The sequence below is a fragment of the Rhinopithecus roxellana genome, chromosome 7, assembly GCF_007565055.1.
Source record: "Rhinopithecus roxellana isolate Shanxi Qingling chromosome 7, ASM756505v1, whole genome shotgun sequence".
NCBI classification, from domain to species: domain Eukaryota; kingdom Metazoa; phylum Chordata; class Mammalia; order Primates; family Cercopithecidae; genus Rhinopithecus; species Rhinopithecus roxellana.
In genome coordinates, this window is record NC_044555.1 from 20,723,329 (window position 1) to 20,737,462 (window position 14,134).

At 43.5% G+C, this 14,134-nt stretch overlaps 2 pseudogenes; one reads left to right on the forward strand and one right to left on the reverse strand.

Annotated features, from left to right (window-relative positions):
- The window catches only part of LOC104681168, a 38,633-nt pseudogene extending 25,289 nt beyond the window's left edge, over nt 1-13,344 (forward strand).
- LOC104681164 lies at nt 3,490-6,648 on the reverse strand (annotated as a pseudogene).
- Nucleotides 13,345-14,134: the final 790 nt, after the last annotated feature.

Here is a 14,134-nt window from a genome sequence, read left to right on the forward strand (position 1 = left end):
ACTGAATTTTTAGAATTTACTATTTTATGTGGTTTAAAGTGAGGATTTGATCTTTATTTTTTCAAATGGATAGACACTTGTCAAGCAATAATTTATTATACAACCCACCTTTTGCCCACTGTTTGGAAATGCCTGCCTCCCAAAGTGCTGGAAATGCATGCTGAAGTCTGCACATAAATTAGTCTCTTTCTTGATTTTCTATTTTGTTTCACTAATAAATCTGTTTCTATGTGTATTCATTTTGTATTGTTGCTATAACAAATTGGCAATAGCTAAGACAATGCTGGACGCGGTGGCTCATGCCTGTAATCCCACCGCTTTGGAAAGCCGAGATGGGCGGATTGCTTGAGGTCAGGAGTTTGAGACCACCATGGCTAACATGGTGAAACCCCATCTCTACTAAAAATACAAAAATTAGCCGGGTGTGATGGCACACGCCTGTAATCCCAGCTACTCAGGAGGCTGAGACAGGAGGATCCCTTGAACACAGGAGGCGGAGATAGAAGTGAGCCGGGATCACCCCACTGAGCTCCAACTTGGACGACTACAGTGAGACTCCATCTCAAAATATACATATGTAGCTAAGACAAGTTTTGAAAAAGAAGAATAAGGTGGGAGGAATGGCTCTACCATATTTGAATACTTCTTATACAGCTACAGGAATCAAGACTGTAGTATTGTGAGAAGAATAGACACGTAGATCACTGGAACAAAATAGAGAACCTAGAAAAGAACGTAGAAATAGCCCCACACTGATTTTTTACAAAGAGACAAAAAGAAGGAAGGATCGTCTGCTTAACAAATGGCGCTGGAGCAGTTGCATATCCATAGGCAAAAAAGAAAGAAAGAAAAAAAAATCTTTATACAGAAAAAAAAACCCCAACACCCAGTGAATCATAGATTTAAATGTAAAATATAAAACTGAAAAAAACTTTCACAAGAAAACAGGAGAAATGTCTAAGATCTAGGGCACAGTGAACGGTTCAAACAACATAATCCATAAGGAAAAAAAATAAATTAGATTTCATCCAATTTAAAACTTTGGCTCTGTAGAAACTGTGTTAAAAGGATGAAAAAACAGGGTATAAACTGGGAGAAAATGTTTGCAAACCACATATCCAACCGAGGACTCACATCCAGAATATATAACGGGTATGTATAGTACTCTCAAAACTCACCGGTAGGCTGCGCGTGGTGGCTCACGCTTGTAATCCCAGCACTTTGGAGGTGGAGGTGGACGGAGCGTAGATCCCTTGAGGCCAGGAGTTCGAGACTAGCCCGGGCAACATGGCAAAAACCATCTCTACTAAAAATACAAAAATTGGACAGGCATGATGGGTCGCGCCTGTAATCCCAGCTATGCGGGAGGCTGAGGCATGAGAATCGCTTGAACCTGGGAAGCAGAGGTTGGAATGAGCCAAGATCATGCCACTGCATTCCAGCCTGGGTAACACAGCAAGACTCTGTTTCAAAAACAAAACAAAACATTGATAAAAGCAAACAAACAAATAATCCAATTAGAAAATTAAGAAAAGATATGAACATATATTTCACTGAAGAGGAAATAAGCAAAGAAGTATATGAAAAGATGTTCAACATTCATTTGCTTCACTAGATGCAAATTAAGATCATGATGAGGTATCACTACACCCTTATTACAACAGCTCAAATAAAAGATGTACTGACAACATCAAATGGTGACAAGGATGCAGAGGAACTGGACATCTTATAAAATGCTGCTGGGAAGGTAAAATCTTACAGCCACTCTGGAAAGCAGTTTGGTAGTTTCTTATACAACTAAACATGCAATGACCATACAATTCAACAATTACACTTCAGAGAAATTAAAATTTATCCCCATCCAGAAATTTGTACATAATTGTTCATAGCAGCTTTACTTGTAATAGCCAATAGCTGGAAATAATCAATATGTCCTACAATAAGTGAATGGTCAAGCTGTGGTACATCCATCCCATGGAATACTACTCAGTAATAAAAATGAAATATTGGTCGTGCACCGTGGCTCATGTCTGTTATCCCAGTACTTTGGGAAGCCGAGACAGGCAGATCATGAGGTCAGGAGTTCAAGACCAGTGTAGCCAACATGGTGAAACCCCATCTCTACTAATAATACAAAAATTAGTTGGGCCTGGTGGTGTGCACCTGTAGTCCCAGCTACTCAGGAGGCTGAGGCACCTGAATCGCTTGAATCCGGGAGGCAGAGGTTGCAGTGAGGCAAGATCACACCACTGCACTCCAGCCTTGGCAACATAGTGAGACTCTGTCTCAACAACAGCAACAAAAATATGAACTATTGATACACAAATATTAATATCTTGGATGAATCTCTAGGGAATTATGCTAAGTGAAATAAGCCTCTAAAATGTTATGTACTATGAGATTTCATTTGTACAGCATTCTAGAAAAGACAAAATTGTAGAAATGAAAAACAGATTAGTGGTTGCCACGGGTTAGGGATGGTAGATGGGAGGAGAGTCGGTATTACTAAAAATAAGTAGCACAAGGGATAGCATTGTGGTGACGGAAATGTCTGTACCTTTTTTTTTTTTTTTTTATTCCAAGACGGTGTCTCACTTTGTCACCCAGGCTGGAGTGCAATGGTAGGATCTCAGCTCACTGCAACCTCTGCTCCCAGGTTTGAGCCATTCACCTGTCTCAGACTCCCATGTAGCTGTGACTACAGGCATGTGCCACCGTGCCTGGCTAATTTTTGTATTTTTAGTAGAGATAGGGTTTCACCATGTTGGCCAGGCTGGTCTCAAAATCCTGACCTCAAGTGATCTGCCTACCTTGGCCTACCAATGTGCTGAGATTACAGGCGTGAGCCACTGCACCTTGCTATGTTCTGTATCTTTTTTCTTCTGAAATACATGCTTTATTTTAAACTTAAAGAAATATTTAAAATAAACTTTTTTTCTCAAATTACAATCAAGCACTCAAAACAATTTAGGAATTTTAAACACAAATTATTAATTCAAAGTAATGACATCCATAGAATACATTCTGGCATTGGCCCAATATGAAGTTTACTTAATATTGGTGTTTTACATATGATTAACCATTCATCCTTCCTGAAATTCAATGCTAACAGTGATTTGACTTTACAAGATGAAGCCTTTTATTTAATACCCTGGAGATAACTTTTTCAAATACAAAACATATATACCAGCAAAGAAATTATAAAAACATATATAAAGTATACTGAAGGACATGATTTAAAGGCTATCTGTATACGTAGATGCATTTCACCTTAGAAAATATGCCATTACTTTCCCTTTCTTACATTGCAAAGCAAACAGCAGCTTCATAAACATTGTTCTATTATGTATCAACTGAAAAAAGCATATATTCCACAAAAAGGTTTTGAAGACACATGGAAGTGGAATGTGCCCTCATTAAGAGCCAAGCTTTTACAGGACCACCTGTCTCCAGCTGGCTCCCAGCGTCCACTGAAAATAGCTGCTACCCTCAGAAAGACAAGATGGTCTTGTTAATGATTTCTATGGATTCTCGACTCTCATCCTCCTTGACTACCAGTGGAGGAGAAACCTGATGATGTCACCATGGGTGGGCTTGGCCAGAAGTCCATTATCTCGAAGTCTTAGACACACCTTCCAAGCAGCACAATCTTTGGTTCCTTTAATAACATTAGAGACTAATAATTCTTTTCCTCACCGGACATGGTGGCTCACACCTGTAATCCCAAAACTTTGGGAGGCCTAGGCGAGTGGATAGCCTGAGGTCAGGAGTTCAAGACCAGCCTGGCTAACATGGTGAAACCCCATCTCTACTAAAAGTACAAAAATAGCCAGGAATACTGGCTCGTGCCTGTAAACCCAGCTGCTCATGAGGCTGAGGCAGGAGAATTGCTTGAACCGAAGAGATGGAGGTTGTGGGGAGCCAAGATCGCGCCATTGCACTCCAGCCTGGGCAACCAGAGTGAACCTCTGACTCAAAATAAATAAATAAATAAATAAATAAATAAATAAATAAATAAATAAATAAATAAATATTTTCCTCTGATGGCAGTTATAACATCAGAAGGTAACTTCATGGGCTCATTTCTCAAGATAATACCCATTTTTTTCTGCATTTTCAGCAAGGTTTTCTTCTTCTAAAACCTCAAGGGCTGAAATGGCCACTCTGCAGCCTAGTGGATTGCCACAGTATGTGGACCCATGTTCCCCTGCCTTAATGGTCAGCATTATGTCATTGTTCCTCAGCATGGCAGACACAGATTATCAGCCCCCAGAAAGGGCCTTTCCAAGGAGGACTGTATCAGGTCTGACATTTTCATAATCAACAACCAGTTGATTACCAGATTACCAGATTACCAGACATCTACCAGTTCTGGCCAATCCTGTCTGTATTTCATCAGCAATGAACGGAACCAAGATGGGAGCACGAGCTGGGATGAGTGTAAGTTAAAAAACCACAAAGCTTACTGTTCTTACGGAGATTCAGCTCGTTTTTTCTCTTTCTTTCTTTCTTTCCTTTTTTCTTTCTTTCTTTTCCTTTCTTTCCTTCCTTCCTTCTTTCCCTTCCTACCTTCTTTCTTTCATTCTTTTTTCTTTCTTTCTTCCCTCCCTCCCTTTCTTTCTTTCCATCTTCCTTTCTTTTCTTTTCTCTTCTTTCTTTCCTTTCTCTTTTTCCTTTTTTTTTTTCTTTTTGAGACAGTCTGGCTCTGTCACCCAGGTTGGAGTGCAGTGGTGTGATCTCAGCTCAGTGCAAACTCTGCTTCCCGGGTTCAAATCATTGAGTAAGCCCAGGAGGTTGAAACCAGCCTGGGAAACATAGCAATAGGCAGGGTGGTGCAGGCCTATAGTCCAGAGGCCAAGGCAAGAGGATGGCTTCAGCCCAGGAGGTCGAGACCAGCCTTGACAACATAACGAAACTGTCTCTACTAGAAAACTTAAAATTTCAGTGGGAGCGGGGTGGTGTGAGCCTGTAGTCCCAAGGCCGAGGCAGGAGGATTGCTTGAGCCTGAGAGGTTAAGGCCAGCCTAGCTAACATAGCGAAACCCAGTTTCCACAAAAAAAAAAAAAAAAAAAAAAGCCTGGGCAGGGCGGTGCATGCCTGTAGTCCCGAGGCCGAGGCGGGAGGATCACTTGAGCACAGGAGGTCTAGACCAGACTGGCCAACATAGCAAAGAAGGCTCTACTAAAAAAAAAAATTAGTTGGAGCGGGGTGGTGCATAGATGTAGTTTGGGGATCTAGGCGGGAGGATTGGACAAGGCGGATGTAACCAACACCACAATCACATCCCATAAGTAAATACATTTTCCTGTCTCCAGGGCTCCAGGTAAAGGATGGTAATTGTGCACACCACACTTAGATTCCCTTTCAAAAACGTAATCAGAGGTTGGAGGGCCTTGGACTATTTTTTCAGTTGCAACATATAGAAGCCACTAAAGAATGAACGCCACAACAAAATGTGGCTGGAGGTGGCGACAATATTCTGCAATGTCACTGCCCAAGGATGATGGACCAATCAGGGCAGTTAATGAACTCCATCGGGCCAATCAGAAGTCAGAAAAGTAGGCGGGATAAGCGAAGCTGATGTGGCGTCTATCAGTCCAGCCTCCAGGGACAGAACCTTCCCAAACGGGAAGGGGCGGGGGGCGGGGAGCCAGGGCGGAGACTCTGATTTTCACACCTAAAGCATCCCCTGGGATTAGCTACTTTAAGTTCAGAGTACGCATGCTCTGACTTTCTGTCTTTCTGGATACTTCCAAAATCAGAGTAAGGATGCACTGATTTTGTCTTTTCATTCTTCCTACCCCTCTCCGAACCTCTCCCCTACCCCTCCACCAGTGGTGCATTTGTTATCTAGTTTTAATAAAGAGCGTATATGAGGCAGGCCGCCATCTCAAATCCTTCCTGTCAGTTTCCAACATTTTCAGGTATGGGATTTTTCCTAGGAACTCTGTAGTAACCTAAGAAATTTGGGCCGGGAGAGGTGGCTCACGCTGGTAATCCCTGCACTTTTGGACGCCACAGGTGGTGGATCGCTTGAACCCGGGAGGCAGAGGTTGCAGTGAGCCAAGATCAGGTCACTGTACCCCAACCTGGGCAACAGAGTGAGACCCTGTCTTGAAAGGAAAAAAAATAAAATAAAGCTCACTCAAATCATTCCTCCTGGGCTCAAGCAGTCCTCTCTCTTCAGCCTTGAGACTACAGGTGCTGGCCACCTGGCCCCTGCTAATTTTTTGTTTGTTTGTTTCTTTGTTTGTTTAGTAGACACGGTTTTGCTATATTGACCAACCTGGTTTCAACCTCCTACCTCCTGGGCTCAAGTGATCCGCCAACCTTGGCCTCCCAAAGTGCTGCAATATCACAGGCCTGCGCCACCACTCCCAGCTAATTTTTTGTATTTTTTGTAGACGCGGGGGTTTGCTGTGTTTCCCAAGCTTGTCTCGACCTCCTGGGCTCAAGCAATCTGCACGCCTTGGCCTGCCAAACTACTGGGATTACAGATGTGAGCCACTGCGCCTGGCTGATTGCTGCATCTTGAAACACCCCACGTTCTCTCTAAGTGATGGCAGGCTCTTGTAGTCTCAGAAATTCTAGCTTTCTTCCTCCTGATAATTTACAAATCACACAGTAATAGCCTCTAAATCCGTTCATATTAGCAATGCTCATTTCTCTTCAACAGAACAGAACCCCCATCCCACTGCCTGATCAGATCCATCACCAGGGAGACCATGTTATCTCTGGGACTCACTTCCCTTCCTTTAATTATTGAGTGGGGGTGTCAGAATGCCCCCACTGAATAAAATTACAAAGTCACGTCCCTGCCTCCCCAACAAGGGTCTATACATCTTTCAGGGTAAGCCTAGTCCCCAGGGAAACTACTAACAACAGTAGCCAACCCCCTCCCAAAGACTCAAGGCTGCCTTGCCCATAGGAAACCTGTCATCCCCAATCAGTACTTCTCCCAGAGATCTCTGGCTCCCTGTTTACATCTGACTTCTCCCCATGTCCTTACTTAGGGACAGATGAGCCCCGGATGGAGAAACGCAGCACCTGATTCCAGGTGACTGAGTGTGGCCGGCCTTCACTGATTTCTCCCTCCACAGGACAAAAGGTCCTGTGGCTGGAAAGACTCAGGCAGTTTCTCTTGCAGGTCAGACTGGTCCCGGTGCCATGAATGGAGACCCAGGGTTGCTTCTAAAATACCAGAGAAGATACGAAAAGTGAGGTGACCTGGAGGGGGCAGAGTAGTGGACCAGGAGACAGTGTGGGGTGACCAGGTTTCTGAGGAGGGGAGGGCAGAGGTACTGGAGACAAGGAGCAGGGTCTCGGGGGAGATCTGGACCGTTGGGAGCCTCCCGCTCTCGCTCTGTCATCACCTAGCATCCCTGGAGACAAGTCTGTGACCGTGCACTAACTACATTTGGTAACTTTCACTCCATTCTGGAAGGCGGGAAGGGAGACAGCCAGCAGCATTAAAGTCCTACTGTGTGTCAAGGGAGAAGCCAGGGTAGGTCCCCGATGTCTCAGTTAGCCATGGCATCAACCAGGACAGATTATCATCCCCACTTCCCAGATCCAGCACACAAGAAGTAGTTCCAGCTGAATGGCAGACATGCCTAGCTGAGTCACTGCCAAAATTTCTTTTCTTTTTTTTTTTTTTTCTAGCCCTTTGATGATATTGCCAAATACTTCTCTAAGAAAGAGTGGGAAGGCCGGGCGCGGTGGCTCAAGCCTGTAATCCCAGCACTTTGGGAGGCCAAGACGGGCGGATCATGAGGTCAGGAGATCGAGACCATCCTGGCTAATACGGTGAAACACCGTCTCTACTAAAAAATACAAAAAACTAGCCGGGCGACAAGGCGGGCGCCTGTAGTCCCAGCTACTCGGGAGGCTGAGACAGGAGAATGGCGTGAACCCGGGAGGCGGAGCTTGCAGTGAGCTGAGAGCCGGCAACTGCACTCCAGCCTGGGCGGCAAAGCAAGACTCCGTCTCAAAAAAAAAAAAAAAAAAAAAAAAAGAAAGAAAGAGTGGGAAAAGATGAAAGCCTCGGAGAAAAATCATCTATGTGTATATGAAGAGAAAGTATGAGGCCATGACCAAACTAGGTAACAGAAAGTTCTAGGTACAGACAAGTCTGGGGACACATGAGCATCCCTTTTCCTGCTCTGGCTACTTCTTAGCTACAGAAAGTACCCCACATTTTCCTTTTGTGCAGGGAAAGATCGCAAGGCAGTTTCTGAGTGTTCTGCTCTTCTTCATCCTGTCAGGGCTGAGGGCAGGGACTAGCCACAGTGGAGTTTATACCTGGATCCTGCACTTTTCTCTCCCATAGGCATCTGTTCTGATGAGCCCAACTGTCTCTGTGGCATCTCAGCACCCTGCCACCGACCGTACCTTCCTTCCCTTGGCTTGTCTCTCTCACTCTCTCTCTCTCTTTTTTTTTTTTTTTTTTTTTTTTGAGTCAGAGTCTCACTCTGTCACCTAGGCTAGAGTGCAGTAGTGCAATCATAGCTCACTGCAACCTCGAACTCCTGGGCTCAAGCAATCCTCCTGCCCAGCCTCTGGAGTAGCTGAGGCTACAGGCACGTGCCACCATGCCCAACTTACATTATTTTATATTTTGTAGATACGGTGGTCCTCTGTTGCCCACACTCGTCTCGAGCTCCTGGCCTCAACTTTTCCTGCATCCTCAGCCTCCCAAAGTGCTGGTACTACAAACACGAGCCATCATGCCAGGCCTAAGCTTGTCTCTTAAAGAATAAACATTTTGCTCCTTTCTAGGTCTCAAGGTCACCCTCCCACCTTTCATGCATAATAAACGGGCTGCAGACTTCCAGGGGAATGATTCTGATAATGACTGTAACCGTGGGAATCAGGCTGAGTAGATGGGAAGGGGCTGGAAAGGGTGGTCTCCTCTAGCCCAACTGCTTTTCAGCTCAGCTACCTGGGAAAGATCCTTTTCTTTTCTTTTCTTTTCTTTTCTTTTCTTTTCTTTTCTTTTCTTTTTTATACAGTTTTGCTCTTATCGCCCAGTCTGCAGTGCTATAGGTCAATCTCAGCTCAAGGCAACCTTCACCTCCCAGATTCAAGCGATTCTTCTTGCTCAGTCTCCCATGTAGCTAGGCTTACAGGCACCTACTCCCATACCCAGCTAATTTTTGTATTTTTGGTACAGATGGGGTTTCACCATGTTGGGCAGGCTGGTCTCAACCTTCCTGACCTCAGGTGATCCACCTGCCTCAGCCTCCCGAAGTGCTGGGATTAAAGGCATGAGCTCCCACTCCCTCCCTGTTTGTAATATTTCTAATATTCTCAATAAACAAATCAGTTCTAACATAGCTGTGGGGTAATGTTGAGATCTGACTGGACTCAATATTATTCCCCATACTTTTCTGTGTGTTTGAAATGTTTCTTTTTTAAACGACATGTTGTTCTTGCTAAGCACTGCTAATGAATCAAAGGACAGTTAAGAAAATGTTACAAGTGAAAGAAAATATTAAAATCACAGATCCGCAAAAAACTTCCAGAGTATGTTTCATTAACAGCATGTAGGTATTTCATAAGTATCTTAACAGAGAGGATGATGAACACATTATGTAACAAAGATTGCTGTTTCTCTGTATTTTATCAAAACCAAATAGCCTTCTCATTTTCAAACAACGCTGAATCTCCGTGATGAGCTTGGAAGAGATTTTAAAACAGTGATCCCTTATCCAACACACAGAGAACTTTCCCACTTGTCAGTGACGAGAGATAACATAGGGTGAAAAAAAGACAGGTTCTTAGGTAGCGAGATTTGTGCATTTCAGGAATATAAAGGGGACATATGTGAGCTCATCTGCTCTGACAACACTATTGTAAAACAAGGTCAGAATGTCTAAACTGTCTTCAGTAGACCTATTACTCCCCAACTAAACAGGCCAGATTCTACAGTCTCCCACAATCACTATAAGAGATCTGAAAATCCAGTGCTTGAGTATCTGCCAAGTTTTTGACATTAAAGGAGTGTTTTTATATTGAAAATATTTCAGAGCCACTGGACTGAATCATCCATGGTTCACCACACATTTAACAGCTTAATTGACGTACCATGAGATTCACCCATTTCAAGTGTACAGTGATTTTCAGTTGTTGTACATCTTGAGTGGATACAGTTCAGATTCCCAACCAATCAATTTAATTATTTGGGAAAAAGTAAAAGATATGTAATGAAATAAGATGAGACTGTGATGGAGTTTAGTCCCCATCTGATAAACCATGAGATGGATAATTCTGAATTGATGCCACCAATAAATGAATCAACCATGACTAAACATAATTCAGAAGCAAATCTCAAATAACTCCTCAACAATGAGTGGACTCATAACCCTCTGCTGCAGAATGCCCTCATGCGACAGAAGTCTCTCTGGAGTTTGGAAATCTTTACGAACAAAGAAAAATTCTGATGTATTCTCTTTTAGTTGAACGTCCTCAGATGACTTTCAGCAGGCTCCAGGGAATCTTCCTGAAGGTGAGTATCTCTCAAATCCAAAGGACCAGAGAACCTTTGTCCCTCCATGGATGCAAACACTGGTAAGAGTGGGAGAATATAAAAAATGCCCTCACTGCCTCATTCTCCCCATGTCCCAGGTTTCTCCTACTTTAGGTGAGGGTAACTCTCCCAGCATTGCTGAGAACATTGACTAAGATAACGCATGTGAAGATGCTTTGTAAGCTCTAAAGCACTATAGAAATGTGACTGATACTGTTTATCTGTGACCTTCACATTATAAAGATCATACTCAAGAAGCCAGCAGAGGAAGGCAATGATTCGAAGGGAGTGCCGGAAACATCTGGCCCACAGAACGATGGGAAACAGCTGTGCCCCTGGGGAAAAGCAAATACCTCTGAGAAGATTAACAAGAGATCTGGTAAGAGGAAACAGTTCAGGAACAACCCCTCTGGCTTCCCTGGCTATGTTCAGGTGTGTGGACTGGGTGTGTGGCATGGATCCCAGACAAGCCTGGGTCCAGGCTGGGCTGAGGAGCTCACCCAGCTCTAGATGAGATGTTAGACATGACTTCCAGAGACACAGACTGGAGCTGTCATCCATATAAAAAACCACGTGACTTGGGTCAAGTCTTCCAAATTTTCTCAATTCCAGATTCCTAGTCCATAAGATGGAAATAAAGAGTCAGAGTTCATAAATTGTTTGGAGGCATTAAATTAAATCTAGAAGGCCTGATGACATGAAAGGTGCTCAAGCAATTCTGTCTGTAATTACCTGGGATCATAGCTTACTCAGCTCAATGCCTGATACCCAATACATGTGTACTTCAGAGATATTTCAGGCCACCGCAATAAAGTAAGTCACACATTTTTTTTGTTGTTGTCGTTTTGCAGTGCATAAAAACTTTATGTTTACACTGTACTGTAGTCATTAAGTGTGCAATAGCATTATGTCTAAAAACGTACATATCTTAATTTTAAAATAATTCATTGATAAAAAATGCTAACAATCTTCTGAGCCTTCAGTGAGTCACACTCTTTTTGCTGGTGGAGGGTCTTGCCTCGGTGTTGATGGCTGCTGGCTGATCAAGGTGGTGGTTGCTGAAGCCTGGAGTGGCTGTGGAAGTTTCTTAAAAGGACACAACTATGACATTTGCCGCATAGATTAGGTCTCCCTTTCATGAAAGATTTCTCTGTAGCATGTGATGCTATTGGATAGCATTTTACCCACAGTAGAACTTCCTCAAAGTTGGAGTCAGTCCTCTCTAGCTATGAAAGTCCTAGATGGCATCTCCTTCCAACAGAAGGCTATTTTATCTACATTGAAAATCGGTTGTTTAGTGTAGCCACCTTCATCAGTGATCTTAGCTAGATCTTCCGAATAACTTGCTGCAGCTTCTCCATCAGGGTTTGCTGCTTCACCTTGCATTTTTATGCTGTGGAGACGGCTTCCTTCCTTAAACCTCACGAACCAACCTCTACTAGCTTCACACCTTTCTCCTGCAGCTTCTTCACCTCTCTCAGTTTTCATGGACTTGAAGAGAGTTCAGGTCTTGCTCTGAATTAGACTTTGGCTTAAGGGAATGTTGTGACTGGTTTCATGTTCTATCCTCACCACACAATCTTTCTCTATTTCAGCAGTAAGGCTGCTTTGCATTCTTATTTGTGTGTTCACTAGAGTATTAGTATTATTATTTCCTTCATGAACTTTCCTTTGCATTCACAGCTTGACTGTTTGGTGGAAGAGGCCAAGCTTTCAGCCTCTCTTGGCTTTCAGCATGCCTTCCTCACTAGGTTTAGCCATTTCTAGCTTCTGATTTAATGTGAGAGACATGCAACTCTTCCCTTCATTTGAACACTTAGCAGCCATTGTAGGATTCTTAACTGTCATAATTTCAGTATTGCTGTGTCTCAGGAAATAGGGAGGCCCAAGAAAAGGAGGAGAGATGGGGAACAGCTCATTGGTGGAGCAGTCAGAACACACACAACATTGGTCGATTAAGTTTGTCATCGTCTATGGGTGCAGTTCCTGGTACCCCCAAAATAATTACTCACAAAGGGGTGTCTATAGTCATAATAACTTAATTGTACATTTTAAAAAACTAAAAGAGTGTAAATGGATTGTTTGTAACAGAAGGATAAATGGTTGAGGGGATGGAGACCCTATTTTCCACGATGTGATTATTACCCATGGCATGCCTGTATCAAAGCATCTCATGTACCCCATACAAATATATACTTACTGTGTACCCACAAAAATAAAAAACAAAAATTATTTTAAAACACCAAAGAACAACAAAACAATTGCAATCATAATATCAAAGCTCACTGATAACAGATCACCATAACAGATATAATAATGATGGAAAAGTGTAAAATTGGTGAGAATTTCAAAAAAAATTGCAGTATTTGCGAAGCAGTATAAAAATGAGGTGCCATAAAACAAGGTACGACTGCAAGCCCTTAACAAATACGTGCAGCATGGAAGGAGGTATGGGTGAATGTTCCTGTAAGTGAAGAGGTTGGAAATCTAAACCTGACAATGGAAGGAGCCAGAAGCTAAAACTTTAACTGGCATTTGCAGTGTACTGGTGTGGATCTAAGGTCTCAGCCTCTCTAAGCCAGAGAATGTGAAAAACTGGATAAAGAAGGCCCATGGGCACTTGGGAGGAAGGAGGCATCTCCTTTTTTTGAGTAAACAGAGCCTAACACTGTCTAACTTACCCAACCCTCACTTTCCAACTCTTCTCCATCATAGGACCCAAAAGGGGGAAACATGCCTGGACCCACAGACTGCGTGAGAGAAAGCAGCTGGTGATTTATGAAGAGATCAACGACCCTGAGGAAGATGACGAGTAACTCCGTAAGTGAACCTTCAGCTCATCCCTCACATCCCTGCAGATGTGCTCTTCTGTTACAGTACCGGTATCCCATCTTGTCACTTGTTCCCAAATCATTACCTTTTCTAGGATACAGCATTGAAGCTGAATGATGAAACTCCCCTTTCTCTTTCTTTCTTTTTTCTTTTTCTTTTTTGGAGGGATTCTTGCTCTGTTGCCCAGGCTGGATGTGGTGGGGTGATTTTGCCTCACTGCAACTTCCACATCCCGGGTTCAAGTGATTTTCTTGCCTCAGCAACCTGAGTAGCTGGGATTACATGTGTGCACCCCCAAACACAGCTAATTTTTGTATTTTTAGTAGAGATGAACGTTCACCATGTTGGTCAGGCTGGTCTCGAACTCCTGACCTCGTGATCCACCTACCTTGGTCTCCCAAAGTGCTGGGTTTACAGGCGTGAGCCACCGCGTCCAGCCGATTTACCATGCTCTTTCTACTCCCTACCCTGTATATCCAGCGATGCTCCCTAACCAGGATGAATTGGGTTCCCAAACCCCAGGTCAGCCCTGATATGCGGACACATCTTCCTCTAGCTTAGGAATTGATAACGTAGACGAGGAAGTCACTGTGGCATGAGCAGATGGTTCACTTCAAGGAACCGTAGAAGGCATGTGCAGGTCCTGAGGTAGGGCAGAATCGGAGTGTGTAGGGTCTGCAGGTCAGGAGGACTTGAGATTGAGTTGTCACGCGGTGGGAACTCTCTGCCACTTACTTTCCTTCTCTCTTCTTGCCTCAGCCTCAGGGATATGAC